General features: G+C 41.3%; 1 protein-coding gene and 1 long non-coding RNA gene across 4 annotated transcripts in view; one reads left to right on the top strand and one right to left on the bottom strand.

Moving 5' to 3' along the window:
* The window catches only part of LOC126190900 (probable chitinase 10), a 120,652-nt gene that overhangs the window by 61,604 nt on the left and 40,963 nt on the right, over positions 1-18,085 (bottom strand). The window lies entirely within an intron of this gene.
* Positions 1-18,085, top strand: part of LOC126190903 (uncharacterized) — a 554,406-nt gene that overhangs the window by 499,787 nt on the left and 36,534 nt on the right. The window lies entirely within an intron of this gene.

Here is an 18,085-nt window from a genome sequence, read left to right as displayed (position 1 = left end):
TTAATTATCAGCTTGAAAAATACCAAGTTGCGACGTTGAAGGACCGTCTCGGTGTTAGGCCTCTACATATTCTCCCTTCACTGCATATTTTTCCAACAATGAATGACTTGATATAAATCTTCATTGTAGCAGATTTGCCTCTGGTTGATAAAGAAACATTCCATCTGGAACAACATCTCTTCGTCATTCTGGAAGCGCCTGTCAGACAATGGTTGCTTCATCCGATGAAAGAGGGAGAATCCACTGGAAGCTATATCAGGGAAATAAGGGAGGTGAGGAAAAATATAATGACTCAGAGATGCAGTGCGTGTGTACCGCGGGTGGACTGAGCTGAGGCGTGCTCGTGGAGCGAAAATACGGCCTTGGATAGCCTTCAAAGTACTCCATCTTGACAGGCTCCCGTTAACCTAGTCTCTAGCAGCCTCCGGCAGTATGTCCTTTAGACGATCTTCCAAAGTACCACACCACCGACTCCCAACAAAGACTCACCATAACTTTGTTTGATGGTGGGTAGGTTTTCCCCTTTCGCTCCGTTGGGAATCAAAGTCCCACTGCTTTCTTTTCTCCTTTGGGTGCAAGAGATACAAAAGAGCACTCGTCCATGGTGATCATGTGGTTAAATAAGACAAGTTGGGTTTACCTGACGCGGTTGGAACATTTCCGCTGCTGCATCGGTTCCTCTGGTGTTTTGAATTTTTGTCACTGCAGCTGATGGAGACATTTGTCATGTTCAGAATGTCGTACAAGATACTGAAAAACACACCCATTAACGATTTTGCATTTTTTGCACTACTACTTCGATTGTGATATGCCAGTATTCGAGCAGCTGGCGATCGACTTCCTAGCAATTTCCTATTCTGCAAAAAGAGATCTTTTGCCACTTCATTCATCCTCATTAAGAATTCTGGGACCACACTGTTAACGTCCACCACCGTCACACATTATGGAACACTGCTGCCATACACTTCCACCAACTGACTGCGAAATGTTGGACGGTTGTTCCATCTCTGTGCTTGTTACAATTTGTACCTGGATTGCAGACGTGTACGTTTATACCTCATGTCGTAAGAGAAACCCTAATACCAAATAACGACGTACTAAAGCGCCAGTTGGACTGAATTTGATACGATATTATTCAGGAGAACGTCCAGCAACTCTTAAAATAAGCACAAAGTGGAATTACTGCTTGCATAACTCCAGAGACAGTCCAACGCGTTATCGATGTGCTTAGTTTATGAAGCTTTCTTTCTCCAATAAAACACTTTACTTTTTCCTGACTTTGTAATCATTTGTGTGTACACGCACGTACATCACAGCTACCTATATCCGTCCCATTCGGATAATTCCTACGTGGTGCGTCGTTTTTCTCCCTCCCTCCCAACCTCCCTCCCTCTCTCTCTCTCTCTCTCTCTCTCTCTCTCTCTCTCTCTCTCTCTCCCTCCCTCTGTCTCTTAGAGTGTATTAAATGACGCTAGTTACACGATTTCATAATGTTCAAATGTATAACTGGAATTGTTACACCTCACGATAAATTGCCAAAACCATTTATGTGAAAGTTATACAGTGTAGTAAATTACTACATAAACATAAAAAGGCCCCTTGCTTCCGTTTCGAAATTATCCATTTTTATAAATGGCGCCAATTTGTAACACTGGTAAATATGGATCAAGGATCTTAGTGCTACCTCAGTCCTTAGACTCACACTTTCATTGCCAAAATATTTCATTGTACAGCGTTTTTATCATGTTGTTATGCTGGACATTATGTAAAAACCAGCTTCAGCACATGATATGTTACGTTCTACTTCACTTCAGATATGAACTTAATCTTAGTACCTTGAAATAACAGCGGGCCAGATTACACGTCTTATAGTATTCATGTAAAACCTTAACTTTAGTATCTCTTAATTTGGTACCTAAAATGAATTATAAGTTTCACTCTGTATTACTACTTTTTCTGTCATACTTCATCCCCTTCCACTTTCTTCTCTTCATTATACATAATATGACTTTGTGTTATATTTTCATTCAGTTCAACGTTCAGCTTATAATGCACCATCATTTGTTCTACATAACGCTGTTCTCCATACAGTTTACGTGAAAACTGATGACTATCACGTACAGTGTAAAGTTTGTAGTATTCCACATAACTGGACCCCAATAAACTAAGTCTTCAATAACAAATAACATAACAAACAAATTACTCCCAGATACTCTGAAGTCGAAGAAAATGTTTCGTTATCTTGTGTGTCTTTAGCGAGACTAAAATACATTCTCCAAGTAGATTATTGTCTGATTATGTGTTGTGTACCATATTCATGATGCTGTATGAGCGACTGATTTGACGTATTCATTGTTCCGAAGGAACATCCCTTTAACGCTTTACCATACCATAGAGTGACATGAAAGTCGCATGTCCCTGCACAATATTCGTTCATTTTTAACACAATCTCATGGACAACTTTATTTATAGTGTACTTGGAACATTTTCTAGGAGGTTAGCTTTGCGTTTTCCTTACCGGCAAATGGTCTCCCACTATGGTCTCTGGATCCTCTTTGTCAGAAAGGGGCAGTCAATGAATCTCACGGGGAAAGCTTTTTTCATGTTTTTGTCAGATGAGCCCGTGTATCTCTCAGCCCTGAGCCAAAGGCGCCGTGCTGCCAGTTCTGTTCGGACATCAGCACTGAGACGCAGCCCATCCAGGGTGGAAAGATCCATCGCTTTCGTACCAAAGATTGGCGTTCCAACTCCAACTGACAAGGAACCTCTCGAGTGCGATGATGCAGGTTCTATCTTTAGTAAGTCTCATTTGAAAATGTTGTGTTAACAGTTATATAGGAAAAATATTAGCTGCAAATGAGCACCACATGCTTCAGAACAGCTTCAGGAAATGGTGTCCCGGAGGTGCAGAGATCAATCTTCTATGGGATGTACGTATTACGGTTCACAAAATAGACATCCCCGACATTGAAGAAATGTTAAATACAAACCATTAACCTGCACCATAAACACCGAATGAAAAATGAGGCGCCACAGTTATCACAAAGGTACGCACCATCAAGATCGAATGCGAACTATTAACACGGTACACTAACTGGTCAACGTAATTCTGATACTGTTTTCGTTTTTCAGGGATGCATTCGTCCCCTAATTTAGTTTTGTGGATAACAAAGCGCGAACAATGCGCCACAGCTTCGAGCACCACAGTTGTATAAACTCTTTGAACGATAGGGAATTCGGTGAATACAGATTTGGAAGTCTGTGCGCCCATATAGCATTATGCCTCCCAACGCCATTAATATCAAAACACTTGGACCACCAAAACGATTCTGTTTCTGGCGTTTTTTTTGTCATGAGACTTCTGAGCGGCGGCCAGCCACGAATTCCTTTCCTGTGCCAATCTCTTCATCTCAGAGTAGGACGTGAAACCTACGTCCTCCATTATCTGCCGTATGTATTCCAATCTTTGACTTCCTCTATAGTTTTTGACCTCTATATCTCCCGCTAGTACCATGGAAGTCATTCCCTGATGTCTTAACGGATGTCCTATCATCCTGTCCCTTCTCTTTGTCAGTGATTTCCACATACACCTTTCCCCTCCGATTCTACGCAGAAAATCATTACTCCTTATCAGTCCCCTTAATTTTCAACATTCGTCTGTAGAACCAGAACTCAAATGCTTCTGTTTCGGTTTTCCCACAGTCCACGTTTCACTACCGTACAATGCTGTGAAATTTCTTTCTCAAATTAAGGCCTATGTTTGATATTAGTAGACTTCTCTTGGCTAGGATTGCCCTTTTTATCAGTGCAAGTATGCTTTTAATGTTGTCGTTGCTGTCCGTATTACTGGTTCATTATGTGTGGGTGTGAACAAAATACAACGTACTGATCATCGTTTTAACGGACACTCCGATGCAGCCGCAGTGCCACTGTGGAGGGTGAGATTCAGTGACACACAGACTTGTCAAACGTGGATGCAATTGCACCCGTTGTCGGCGCGTGTCCATCGTTGCCTGTTTCACAATGCAGTCGTCATCTGCTGCTGCATTTGACCATGTCGGCCATCTTATCTCCTTGGGGAAGCAGTGCCGAGGGCTCTGAACGCTTTTGATGCACGTTAAACAATGTTGTGAGTAATGCCAAACTCTTGAGCTACACTCGTCACAAGTCGTCCATCTTCCAGTTTCCGTTCATTCTTCGTATTGTGAAAAATTCCAAATTCTGTAATGAAGGACACCACCCCAGTGCACCGTAACCGCACGCTTCTTGATACTTACTGTCTTTTTCCCGTTCCTTCGATTGCCTAGTTTTGCCCCATTTCCGTCTATGGGCACGCTCACCTCACGTTACGTCTAACATTCTGTGCAAGGCTGCGAGAGCTTTGGAAACATGACCCCGCACTTTCATTCATTTCCGCAGGTTGGTTCATATGTCATGTTTCTTTATCTATCTCGTCCTTAAGTTTGACACAGCTATGTATAACCTGGTGAAGGCCTAAGCATGTTGTGACGGCATTACCGTTGAGCACAGTGGCCCAAGTCAACCATCACTTATATTAGGATTTCATTGAAATGAACGAGCGTTGTATTCACTAGCCATTTTTATCAAAGTTCAGTTTGATAACGGGCACTCCACTTACGCTCCTCGACGCTGACCGAGAATTGGGAAGCAGGTTTCAAGTAATTATCAAATTTATTTACTCGGTGACGAGGAGTTTGCTGTGTGATGCCACAGGCCATGTTTTCCAGTAGCAGTAGATGCCGTTCGTCATACTCTTCAAACACACAATCCCATCAGAGGAATCTTTTGAGACTGAAAGACAAGACATAAGATTACATTAACCATTACTCTTGCATTATAGCCCTCTTAAGGTCTGTAACATTACTTTCTTAATGCTCTTTTGCTTTGCTGACAGTTCATTGTTGTTGACTTTAAGATCGATCGGCAAGTGACCTACGTAGCACAATAACTGGCAACAGTCTGTTTCTCCGGTAATTAGTTGCACACTCTTCACCCACACCCACTGACCGCTAGAAAAGCGCCGAATGCGCAGGTAACGAAAGAGAAAATATTGATCGTTAGAAATGTGAAATGACACGTATTTGTTTCACACCACTTAGACACAGCTAGGACAGAGAGAGAAGATGATTCCGCACACTAAAACAATCTCCATTTTCTACCTGTGCCCTTCCCAAGTTTCTTAAATGCCTCTCAATGCACTCATCTTGTTTGGTGGATTCCTACATTTATATTAAATGACATATACAAAATGGGTGGTTACATTTCACATTATAAGCTATCGTACATTTACAAGTATCTTTTGACAGATATAGTATTTTCACTATATATTTTAATATTTTTATTTCATTTCCGTTCGTTAAGAAAGAGTATTATTTCTTTTCATCTCAGGAAGAAAAAAGTTCCTATAGAGATAAGCAATGACGTCAGAGTGGATAATAAAGATAAAATTTTAGATTTAAAGTATTTTCTTCCAAGTACAGTTTTCTTGCGTTATATGAGAATGCAGATCGTCTGAATATACTTTCTAACGACAATTTACTTTCAGGTATTTAGGTGTTATTTACTCTTACAATTGCTGCTGAAATTGTCTGTAAGCTTTGGATTTCTTCAATAGCAAATATTCCAGTCAACAAAAGGGTCACATTCATCATCCATTTCGATCAGAAAAATGTTACAAAGTAACATTCAAGAGCACCAATGAAGTGATGTAACTGGACTCTTACACATGCTACTGGTGTATGAAACAGTATTATTATGTAGTTGCATATTTAGACATATGAATGTCATGTATAGTGAATCTAGTGCTTTACATAACTCAGAAACAAATGGGAAAAATTACAGAGTTTCTGTTTGCAAGAAATCATAACACAATTAATAACAGTGAAGGGTAAATTATCTCATGAAACAAATAGAGGATGAGCTGTTATCTGCCACAGAATTCTTGAATGGGTCCACCTGAATGATATTTCTTTACTCTTGACGTATAAGCCGATTACTGATCTCTATCAAACATACAAATATTCGTACTCTCGGACACTTAGTTATCAAACGCATTAACCACATTTAAAATATGCTCAGAAATAACGTTTCCTCGGTTCGAACCATATAAAAATGCTATCAGACCTGTAGGTAAGCAGCTAACCCGTTATTGAGGTGTATTTAGGCTTCTCCCAGTTTCTCAGGATCGAACTGTCTAATAGAAAATGCCTGCTACACGAAAACATTTTAAAAATTAATGTATCTCATTTGACGAACATTTATGTAGATTTTCATGTGGACACCTCAAGCTTAAGGGGCTCCGGAAAGGCTCAAAATCATGAAAAGTTCAATTTTTACTTTTTTGCGTTTTCTGAATCTGCAGACTATTACTTTTTAATAGATATATAATTTATTCAATTCCGAAGACTACAACTATTTTTAAATTTTTTTTGAATTGTGTTCTACATGGGCGTGACCCACTGTGGCGCTGTTAAACTGCTGTCAAATGGTGTTATTATTAACGTCCGTGTTCATCAGGGACATTTTAGTGATGTGAGATAAAGTATGTGTTGTGGCTAACCTGTGATGGTTCAATATATATCATATATCGCTGGTGTGATTGTCGATTGTTTCATGTTTATTTATTTTTTTATTATTTACTCTGTCGTTATCTCGAAAATATTCGTAATTAATTCTGTTTCTTGAGTCTCTGTTTTGTTGAAGTATAATAATGAGTAAAAGTAAAGTTATTAGAAATCCTCTGAAGGCTTTTAAGAAAAGGAGAAATGTTGGAATCTTTTTTTTTTCATACTTCTTCAACCTATGAAAATCCCCAACATAGCTTGTGTCCCAAAGAAGAAGACAGTTGGTGTAAATATAACAAAGGATTGCTAACTGGTGAAGTGTACACTCATAAGCATAGTCCGCCTCATGCAATAATGGAGATGATAAAACCTATTTTCAGAGACTTAGCAGCACATGAACTGTTGAAAAAGTGTATTCACGGAAAAACTCAAAACCCCAATGAAAGTGTAAATAGTGTTATATGGTCGAGAATCCCAAAGACTGTATTTGTTGGAATAGAAACACTTCACTTTGGTGTGTATGATGCTGTTGCGACTTTCAATGATGGCAACATTGTAAGGTGCAAGGTATTTAGAAATATGGGAATGAAGATAGGTTCTAACATGGTACGAGCGATGCTTGCTTTACACAAGGAACGCCTTCGGGCTGCAGACAGGGCTGTAAAGAGTCTAGAAATACAAGCAAGAGTAAACAGGAGGAGGAACAAGAGGAAGCTGGAGGAGGAGTTTGCAGAGGATGAAGATAATCCGTCCTATGGACCTGGAATGCACTAAAAAGTTAATCCAATCTTTGTCGCTCGATTCCCTAAACTTTTATTTTCTCATACTAATTACATGTTTTCTAAGGATCTTCCAAACATATTTGTTTCAAACTTTCAGTAAATGTTACACAGTACCTTCTGCATAATTTAACACAGCCTTTTTCCAAAAAACTGTATATTTTTGAATATATAAATAAAAAATTGCAAAAAAATGTTGTGAATTTTCATTGCAATTGAAAAAAGTCATCTTTAATAACTGAACTAAAATTTTGTAAAATCCCTGTGTTAAGTTGTAGCCCATATTCCAATAAATAATCTGTAAAAAGTTCAACTTCCTACCTCAAATACTTTGTGAGGAAAGATGTAATTTGCAAGCGCTATTTTAACATTGCAAGTATAGGGCGATCCGGAGCCCCTTAAGAACATTAGCACTGGTAACAGCAGTGTCATACTGCAAGGAAAAATGAACTGTAACGTTATTTGATTGTTTCCACCTGACATCAAAGTAAGTTTTCCAGTTTTTGTGCAGCAAGATAACAGAACTCTGATTGATAAAATTGTTATAGACAGTTCTCAGGCTGAAACAGTTTATATGTATCCAGTAGTTAATGAGTTTCCGCTGAAGATGCGCAACTGACACATTACGCAATATAGAAAAACTTCGCAGAAGTCAATTTTAAATTCCACTAACACTATGTGAGCGTTTTTTTTAAATATTTGAATTTTCTTAAAATTGACTCTCCTTAAATTTTGAGGAAACACGCTAGGTTTAATTCTGTATCAATAAATGTAGCACATGATACGAGTAAAAAATAATGTGCTCCTAATTTTTTAGTGTTCATATTGATGAACTTAGAGAAGGATATTACTGAGATTTACAAACAAGTTCACCTAAAATAACAATGTATGAGATCTTTTTAACTCCACCCAGGGGCTAAAAATCTGGATCGAGTACTTTGCTTTTAATGTGCACTTCAGGCTATTCTGTATCTTGCTTAGAAACGAGCACTCCCAGTAGGACTTAGAATATAAGTATAGGCGCGTTTAGAATTTGTACCTGTAATTAAAATTCTGTATATTCAACAGACAGGCGAGTAGCACTTCAATTTCGGATACCAGCTACGTGACCGAAGCAACTTCCCCTATTCGTTACTTGATGCGTTGACAGAACAGCGAAGAAACAAGGTATTTTTAGACCAGCATAAGTGGGTCCCATGCTAGTGCTGTGTGCTATTACACAAAACTCTTGTTGGGTAAGTGTACTCTGCATGTAATAACGTAAATTTATTGTGACCTTCAGGTGTACTTATAATGTTATATAGTGCTGGCTGCATGGTGCGTATGCAAAATGTCAGTGAAATTAGGTGTGAAGGAAAGATGCCATGACGACTCAAGGATAACTTTCAAGGAAGTGTGCTATGGACAGGAAAGCACTGACAGGTCATGGACAGCCTTGACAGGCCTTGTCATGTCCATCAAGACGTCAGCAACCTGCGTAAGTCATATCACACTTCCTTGTCAGTTTTCGTTACCTTCTACGTATTTTCCGTTCGCTCCCCCTCTCCGACAACTGGGTATTGTCACAGTTGACTTACGATGTGTATACATACGTCACGACAAAATACTCGTCGAAAAACTGTCTATTTTGAAACAAAAAATTCCTGAATCCGGATTTCGGCTATAATTTCTAACGAAAAGCGCTTTAGGTAAGGAGCGAACGTAGATCTCAGGCTATCGGAAAAAAATTTCTTTCACTGTGGCATTGCCGCCACACTTTAAGAAATTAGCCCAATTTTTTCCTTCCACAGTTAAAGTTCTCCTGAAGTTTTATGCGGACGACATCTACTGTGTCTGAAATGTTTCTAAGCAAAGTAATACTGACAACTTGATGCATGCTTGCTCTTTGGTTGTTTGGAAATCTTACGAGTAATCTCAAGAGGGATGAAGCTGATCGCATCGAGGCACCTTTGAAAAGTTGTTACTTACAGCGGCATGTAATAAAATTAAACGAGAGTTCCATGTTCTGGACAGACTAACATATATTGTGTTATTATAAGGATAGAGGGAATGGTAAGTCTGGGCTGAACTGTTGAGTAAATTCTGTCCCTTGCTATAGTTATGTTTATCTAAACACACTCTCAGCATTTATTTGATTATTTTCTATACAGTACAATTGTAAACTTATTTTCAGGCGGTTTATCTTCCAGAAGGAGAAACAGTACAGCACGAAATGACGAGTCAGCTCTGTAACAGGTCAATGTAAAGATAAAATACAAAAGCTGACGAAATTGTGTAAAAACCACTTACATTGGAAAATATCGTACATGTAACATCACTGCTGCTTCGTTATTAAAATCATTTAAAATTATGTGCACTCCTAAGAATTAAGTCATTTCATGTAATAGCTTATTAACATGTTCACGAATTGTCAGTAACTTTTATTAGGTACTGAAGCCATTATACATAGGGGCAAATTCTACTTGAAATGTTAAAAGAAAATACCTACTAATTAAGGAACGGTTCCTTACGAAAACATAAATGAAGCTCAGGTGACGTGAAACTGAAAAGTGATCAACGAAACAAGCATCTGATAACATTCACCTGTTCAAGTAACTGTGTATTAACCACTGCTTCTCGGTAGATTTATTCCTTAATGAAATTTGTTGCAAATAATTGTTCTTAATTTCCAAGCAATATCTCAATACATCATACCAATACTAGACATAAGACCCATCTTTACAAAAACCTAACATCATCTACCTTGGTCTAAAAAGGGGTCAGCTGTTCAGGAACACACATTTTCTATAAAATACGGTATCTGATAAAGCACAATTTAAACAGAAATTGAAAGATTTATTAGTAGACAACTTCTACTCCTCTACTGAATATCTTATCAGGGGCTGTTAGACCAGCTTAAGTAAAAACGTCTGTTAGATTTCAGTTTTGACTGCTCTTGGTCACAACAGGCAAGATTAAGCACTTTTTGAATGGTAAATGTATTAAAATTGCGTAACTGTTATTCATTTTAATCGTGTTTTAATTCTGTAAATATTAGCAGTTTCAGTTTATTGTAATGTATCTTGATAATCTTCTCATAATTGATCGGGGAGCGAGTATTATATTCAAATGTCCTATGTTTTTAAGTGTTATACGTCCACACACATGAGAATCATCTCATTTTTTTGGTCCATGAAGCGAAAACTCAATATAATTTAATTTAACCTCCAACAGTATATGTTTGGATATCAGGGACAAGCATCTAAGTCACACAGAGGATACTGGTAATATAATGCGTGCTGATCAGGCTGAATTACACACAGTACACACAGCAGCCCACACTTACATATGACATTTGCAGGCATCCCACAAGCATAGAACAGCCACGTCTTACAACCCACTCACACACGAAATCTCGGCGTCTCCACGTTCTGCTTCGGGAACGACCATCCAGACAGCTCTAAAGTAAACTGCGCCCGTCCTCGCCACGTCGCTTGTATCCAGCCAGCGCGCTCCTCCTTGTTGCCGGTCCCATCACGGCAACCACGGCGTGCAGTCAAATCCAACGGCCGTTTTCTGTACTGGTCTCTGTCCGCTGCTTGTTGCTCGCTCGTTCTCCAACACAAGAATCCACTGCCGCTTCCTCTTCCCCAGCACGTCCTCGTGGTGGCTCTGTGTCGCGATGGAGGTGGAGCACCGCCGCCACTGAAAACCCGAGCCGCCCCGGTTGAGCAGACTTTAAAGGATTTTAAACGGTCGCGGCAGCGTGACATCTTTTATCGAAATACTAATAACTAGCTCTAAAAGGAAAACGACGAATTTCAAACAGAAAACAGTAAAATAAAATTTAATCATATCATTGTTTCGGTGCCAAACGATCGAAATTAATTGAATAACCATGCCAACTTAGACACTTGGTTTGGTGTCAGGAAAGGGCCATATTGTCGCCCTGGACTGAAGAAGTCAAAGTAAATGGCTTCATTCTGTCCAAGTTACCGTGTTGACATGAACTTACATAGGAAGTAAACAGTGAATTTGTTAACATGACTTTTAGATTAATTAATGCTGGCAGGAACGCCATCACATAAACTAATACTAAAATTATGTGAACCTACTGTTTTATTAAGAAATTTAAACAAATTCTGGATCTGCAACGGAACAAGATACAGCATAACCAAACTCAAAAATGTTTTGTTCCAGTGACAATACTAATTGGCTGTACAATCAGGCATACTGTTTTCTTACCAAAAATACCAATGATAGTCGCAGACATACCACACCATATCAAACGGCTCAAGTCTGCCATGAAAATCGCCTTTGGTATGACAGTTAACATTACACACTGCAGGACACTGAACGTTGCTTGAATTGACTTCAGTGTGTGGTGTTCTTCACACAGTCAGTTGCATACCACTCTGTCACTTATCATATCATTATATACTATATTTATTTTTGCAGCTAATCCTTAAGTATCTGCTGGGCCATAGTTAAAACATGAAGCTTTTAAGGGTTTCTTCTGGTACTTCTATAATTTTGAGTTAGTATTCAGTTACCTAACCTTGCTTTCTGATGTTTAATCATAACTTTAAACCGAGCTGGGTGACGCAGTAGTTAGCACACTGGACAGGAGGACGACGGTTCAATCCCGCGTCCGGCCATCCTGATTTAGTTTTTCCTTGAATTCCCTTACTTCCTCCAGGCAAATGCTGGGATGGTTCCTTTGAAAGGGCACGGCCGACTTCCTTCCCCGTCCTTCCCTAATATAATGAGACCAATGGCCTCAGTGTTTGGTCTCTTCCTCCAAACAACCCAACCCAACGCATAACCCTAAAGAGCAGCCCGTAAACGAAATTTCTGCAACAGCAGACAATTATTCCAGCTGTAGACACTTAGTGCTACTCGTGTGAAGGCCGACAGTTCGCTAGTATACAGGATTGCACACATGAATGCTTTGGCGTAAATTTTCTGGGACAAAACTAAATATTCAAAAGCGACTTTGACTGCTATGAACATCCACAGCTCGTGTTCTAGTGGCTAGCGTTGCTGCCTCTGTATCACGGGTTCCCGGGTTCGATTCCCGACTTCGTTTAGGGTTTTCTCTGCCTGGGGACGGAGTGTTTTCATGTTCATCATCATCGTCACTCGTGACAGAGGCTAGACTGGACTGTGTAAAAGACTGGACTTTGTAAGGCCGCTGATGACCGCGCAGTTGAGAGCCCCACCAACCGAACATCATCACTGCTATGGATGTAAGTCAGGGAATCACGAACAAAGAAACTATGAAATATTCTAAAAGAAATATTAGTTTCAACACAAACTTCTTTTTTTATGGACACTCCATATTCTACCTTACGCAATCAATAATATGAAATATCACAAAAAGATTGATGTTGGTTGCATCGCAATACGTTAATTACATTCTGAGAAATTGCAAAGCAAATTTGACGCTTGAAATAAACGAAAGGCGCCGTTATTTCACATCTCGAGATGAAGCGTGAGCCCCACGTTTCCCATAATCGCAAAGTGACTGACATACGTAATTTTACTTTCAATGCCGTCACGAGGGCCGAAAGTGATAACAGGATTCCCTGCCACAAACACTGGTATGGGGGGATCATGCTTGCATCTCGGTATATTCAATAGCGTTGCGTTTCGTTTGTTGCAAGCGTTAATTTCGCCTAGCAATTTCTCGGCATGTAATTGACGTATTGTAAGGCAACCAACGCCATTATATTGTAATTTTTCATGTTATTGATTGCATAAGAAACAATACGGTGTGTCCATCTAACAATTTTTGTTGAAACTAATATTCACTGCCGGTCTGTGTGGCCGAGCGATACTAGGCGCTGCAGTCTGGAACAGCGCGACCGATACGGTCGCAGGTTCGAATCCTGCCTCGGGCATGGATGTGTGTGATGTCCTTAGGTTAGTTATTTCTGGTAGTTCTAAGTTCTATGGGTCTGATGACCTCAGCAGTTAAGTCCCATAGTGTTCAGAGCCACTTGAATTTGAATATTCACTTAAGTTTTAGAACGTCTCATAGTTTTTATTTTCATGAGCCCGTCTATCACTGAAAAGTCATTATTCAATATCTATTTTTGTTCCAAAGATATTTACTTACGTTTTAGAACATCTCATAGTATTTATTTTCATGAGCCCCGATCTTATATTTGTATCAGTGAAAGTCGTTTTCCTATATATATTTTTGTTCCAGAGATATATATTAGTTTAAGAAGCCCCGTGCTGCATAAATAGCTGACTCACGCTCGTGGCGGAAAATGATCAACTTCTGTTTAATTAGCTTAGTCCTGCGCATGGCGTGTACTGATCTAACTGTGCTTGCCCTGTATAGAAAAGTCGCCCTGCTGCACGCCCGATATCCACTGAATACGAGCAAGCTGTTACACATCATCGCAGTCTTCTGTTAATGAAACTGTTTTAGATGTCGCAACACCCAAAGCACTTTCGCACGTATCACGGTGCATCGCTCCAGTCACAAAGCCACGAAGCCAGCGCTCCTTGTGAGCAGAACAACTCATTCCTATGCTTCCTTGGGAAATGCTGGGTGTGTGTGTGTAGTCAGGTAAGGACAGCAACAGCTCCGATAGGCTATTACACGAACAGCAGCTCCGTCCCTGCTGTCCTTCATCATGTCAGGCAACAGTCCCACATACGAGTACACCAGTTCTTGAGGCCCGTCAGACCTGGCCTCTTCTTCGTGTCACTCTAGCAAACGAACCTCGCCACCGTCTCTCCACACTCCAGCTGGACCACGGCGGCGTTCGAAGCACTTTTGTGTCCACCGCCACCGGCTTTTAGGCGTAGAACTCTTCGAGGTATGTTCGGAGCGCGTTTTCATCCGCTAAGGATGTTCCTTCAAGACCGTTCCCTAGAAAGATGAAAATCTGAGAGGGCAAGATCTGGTGAGTAGTGTTGGTTCGGAATTATTTCCCTGGTTCAGTCAGTCTCGTCAGTCTAGCAGAATGCAGGAGGGCGTTATCATGGAGTAGTATGACTTCAAGCAGTCTTCCTTTTCATTGTACTTGGACTGCATCTGAAAGATGTCTCAGTTGTTGACAATAAATACCCGGCAGTGACGGTTACATCTCAGTATAGCAATCCGTAGCAAGCCACAGGGTCGCTGATCCACCAGATGGATAACACCATTTTTTGTTGATACACGCTGGGAGTTGCCGCTTGGTTTTGGCTCAACTATTCTCTTCTTTTACTTATGTTAGCATAAAGACATCATTTCCTGTGATCAGTAACGATATACGTTAGGAATGATTGGTGTTGTGGTGGTGGTGGTTGTTAGGATGTTTAAGGGGGACTAAACAGCTAAGGTCATCAGTCCCCCGTTCCAAAAACAGGCGAGACATTAAGGTGCGGAGCAGATAAAACCCCTAAAGGAAGGATACTCCCCCCCAGGCCCTAAAAGAACACAAATGCGGTAACGAATACGACAGACACGAAGAGGACAGATGAACACCAGACAGAAAGAAACAGAAGAAAAGAAGATGGCCGGAGACTGGTTGACTGACCACGACAACAAAAAAGGGAAAGAGTCAGCCAACCGACTACACACTAAAAGCTGCAACCAAATATGAGAGACTCGAGGACAAGAGACACACAAAGGGAAAGGTGCAGGACCACTCTAAATGGAACCATAAAAAGGACTAGCACGGATAAAATGTAAAACACTGTCAGCCATGGAGGCATCGTCGCATAAAATCAAAGGCAAGGTGCCCGGGAGATTAAAAGACTGCCGAAGGGTGCGCAGTCGGGGATACTCCAATAAAACGTAGGCGACCGTCAGCCGGGATCCACATCGACACAGGGGGGGATCCTCCTGCCGTAAAAGATGGCCGTGCGTCAGGTATGTATGGCCGATGCGGAGCCGACACAGGATGACAGAGTCCCTGCGAGAAGACCGCAGGGAGGAGCGCCACACATCGGTCGTCTCCTTGACAGCCCGCAGTTTATTCTGGGCTGTCATGCCATGCCACTCAACAGACCACACCCCAAGCGCCTTACGGCGCAACACCAGCTGCAGGTCGCGAGCTGTGAGGCCGATCTCCAAAGCTGGGGCGTCGATCGCCCCTTTGGCCAGCCTGTCAACACGTTCGTTCCCCGGGATGCCAACGTGACCTGGCGTCCAAACCAAGACCACCGAACGACCAGAGCGGGCAATGGCGGAAACAGACTCCTGAATAGAGGACACCAGAGGAGAAGAGGGATAGCAGCGGTCGATGGCCTGAAGGCTGCTCAGGGAGTCACTGCAGATGACGACGGACCTACCTGAGCAGAAACGCATATGCTCAAGAGCGCGCAAGATGGCCACCAGCTCTGCAGTAAAAATACTGCAGCCAGCCGGCAAGGAGCGTTGCTCAACATGGGCAGCGTGAGCAAAAGCGTAGGCAGTGCGACCATCAACCAGGGAACCATCAGTGTAGACAGGCTCACAGCCCGGAAATGATTCGAGGAGCGCAAGAAAACGGCGACGGAGGGCCACAGGCGGAACCGAGTCCTTAGGTCCCTGTGCCAAATCCAGACGGATTGGTGTTGTCCACGAGCTAATGACGACGAGCAAACAGAAATGCACCTGCTGGTTAGTGAGGTTTCACAAGTACACTAACGTGGACCATTGTGAATTAAATTGTTTAAACGATTTTCATCTAACTTGTAAAGCCTTCCTGAACGTGGAGAGTCACCAGTGTCAAACCGATCCTCCTTAAACCGAGATCTCGAGTGGCATTGTCTTCATACACGGTGCAAATGTTGCTGGTTGCCTTCGCTAGCTCCACCCCTCTATCGAATTCAAATAGAAGAATAAGTCGGGAATGTTTCGATTTCTCAACTTAGCAGTCAATTTTTTACAATCCACATCTGCACTTACTATCTCCACATGACGATATGTAAACTCAGATAGCAACAGTGAAGCACAAATAAAAAGTGACAATCGATAAATAAACCCATAGTAAACGGAACACCGAAATTCAAAACCAAAACGCTGCGAATTAATGCAATAACTTAATACACTTACATATACATGGACTACTGAAAAATGACAGACCGTGCTAACAATGTTGTAAGAGGCATAAGCAAGCCATTTTTCCAGGAACATCTCGTGAATGGCAATGCATAACTTGGGCGCATTGGGCGTTCAACTATTGAACATATGCCGACAAAGATTAGTCGGATTTCGTTCGGAACCTTAGTTTTGCTACCCATCACCCACCAGAATGTGCTTGCACTACACCTACCAGCTTTCCTGTACATGTACTGTCCTGTGTTCTCTTCATAACTGGTAGTTGTCCTGTGACCAAGTAGGAATGTTGTCGAGACGACTAGGAATTGTACTAGAACACAAATATTGAAATAACCAATAACCTGTTTTTATTGAAATTTTGGCGATATTGGCAGAGTTTCTGGATGAATATGTATGGAAAAGTGTCCCCATAAGAGTGCTCTTCTTCGTTCAACGTCAGAATCAACCAAAACCAACTATAGCAGTACATAACGTATTTCCTGCCCGTACTGTTTTGCTAAAGTACTGAGAAGTCTATTGTCGAGTGAAAGGCTTTTTTTAATACCATATCAGTTTTTATGCTTTTCCATCTGATAATCGATGTAATAAGATGTTTGAGGAGGAGATGCATATTAGTGTTTTACGTCCAGTAGACAACGAGGTCATTAGAGATGGGGCACAACTTCGGATTTGGGAAGGTTACGGAAGGAAATCGGCCGCGTCCTTTCGAAGAAACCATCCCCAAACTTGCCTTCAGCGATTTAGGGAAATCATGGTTAACGTAAATCAGGTTGGTCGGACGCGTGTTTCTACTGCCGTCCTCCCCAGTGCGAATCCAATGTCGAATGTGCTAACCACTGCGCTGCTTCGCTCGGTAGAGGGTGTTCGAATAGACGACTTTTTTCTAGCTTGCCTCTACACGTCTTAAGGGCTGTAAACAGAATTTGTGAAGTCCTGTATTAACTCTCGACGGTATTTTGCTTGCTACCTGAAGCACCAGTATAGTCTTCAGTGAGCAGAAGATGAGAAAACTGCGATGGATTTCCTATGGGACTCATGGGTCACCGACTAATGAAGTGTTAGTTGAGCTCATTTGAAGTCAATGGAAAGAAAAAAATGAAATAATAGTGTGGCAGTGTTGGTCGGGACTCCCCATCCGGGGAAGTTCGTTTGCCGAATGCAAGTCTTATTTCATTCGACGCCACACTGACCGTGCGTGTCGATGATGAAGATGAGGACAACACAACTCCCAGTCCACAAGCGGAGACAACCTCCAACCAAGCTGGGAATCGAACCCAGGACCGCTGCATGAAAGGCAAGCATGTTACCACTCAGTTAAGCAGGCGGATAAGGGCAACGAATTGTTACCCGAACCGAAAGACAGTTAGCGTTAATATTTTCAGGTTTTGTTTTATTACGACCGCATTTTCCACGTTAGTAATGCCTAAAATAGTTATTTCATCTGTGTAGTATTATAAAATATTATTTACTTTCCTGTGCCCATAGTGATATGGAAGTTACGAGTCAGTTGGAGCATACGCATCTCTTGTGATCGTTATAGTCGTCTTGGTTACGCGGCAAGGTAGTTACCTCTCTCTTATTCAATACCGCTCTGATGTAGAAGCATCCGAAGACACTGACATTTAACTACGGTAATAACAGAAGTTTAAGGGATGACTTATAATGTGAGTACTTCGTAATTAAATCTGCATCCT

This window comes from Schistocerca cancellata, chromosome 6 (assembly GCF_023864275.1).
Source record: "Schistocerca cancellata isolate TAMUIC-IGC-003103 chromosome 6, iqSchCanc2.1, whole genome shotgun sequence".
NCBI classification, from domain to species: Eukaryota; Metazoa; Arthropoda; class Insecta; order Orthoptera; family Acrididae; genus Schistocerca; species Schistocerca cancellata.
Note: the sequence above shows the minus strand (reverse complement) of the source record. Positions and strands in the feature narration are given on the sequence as shown.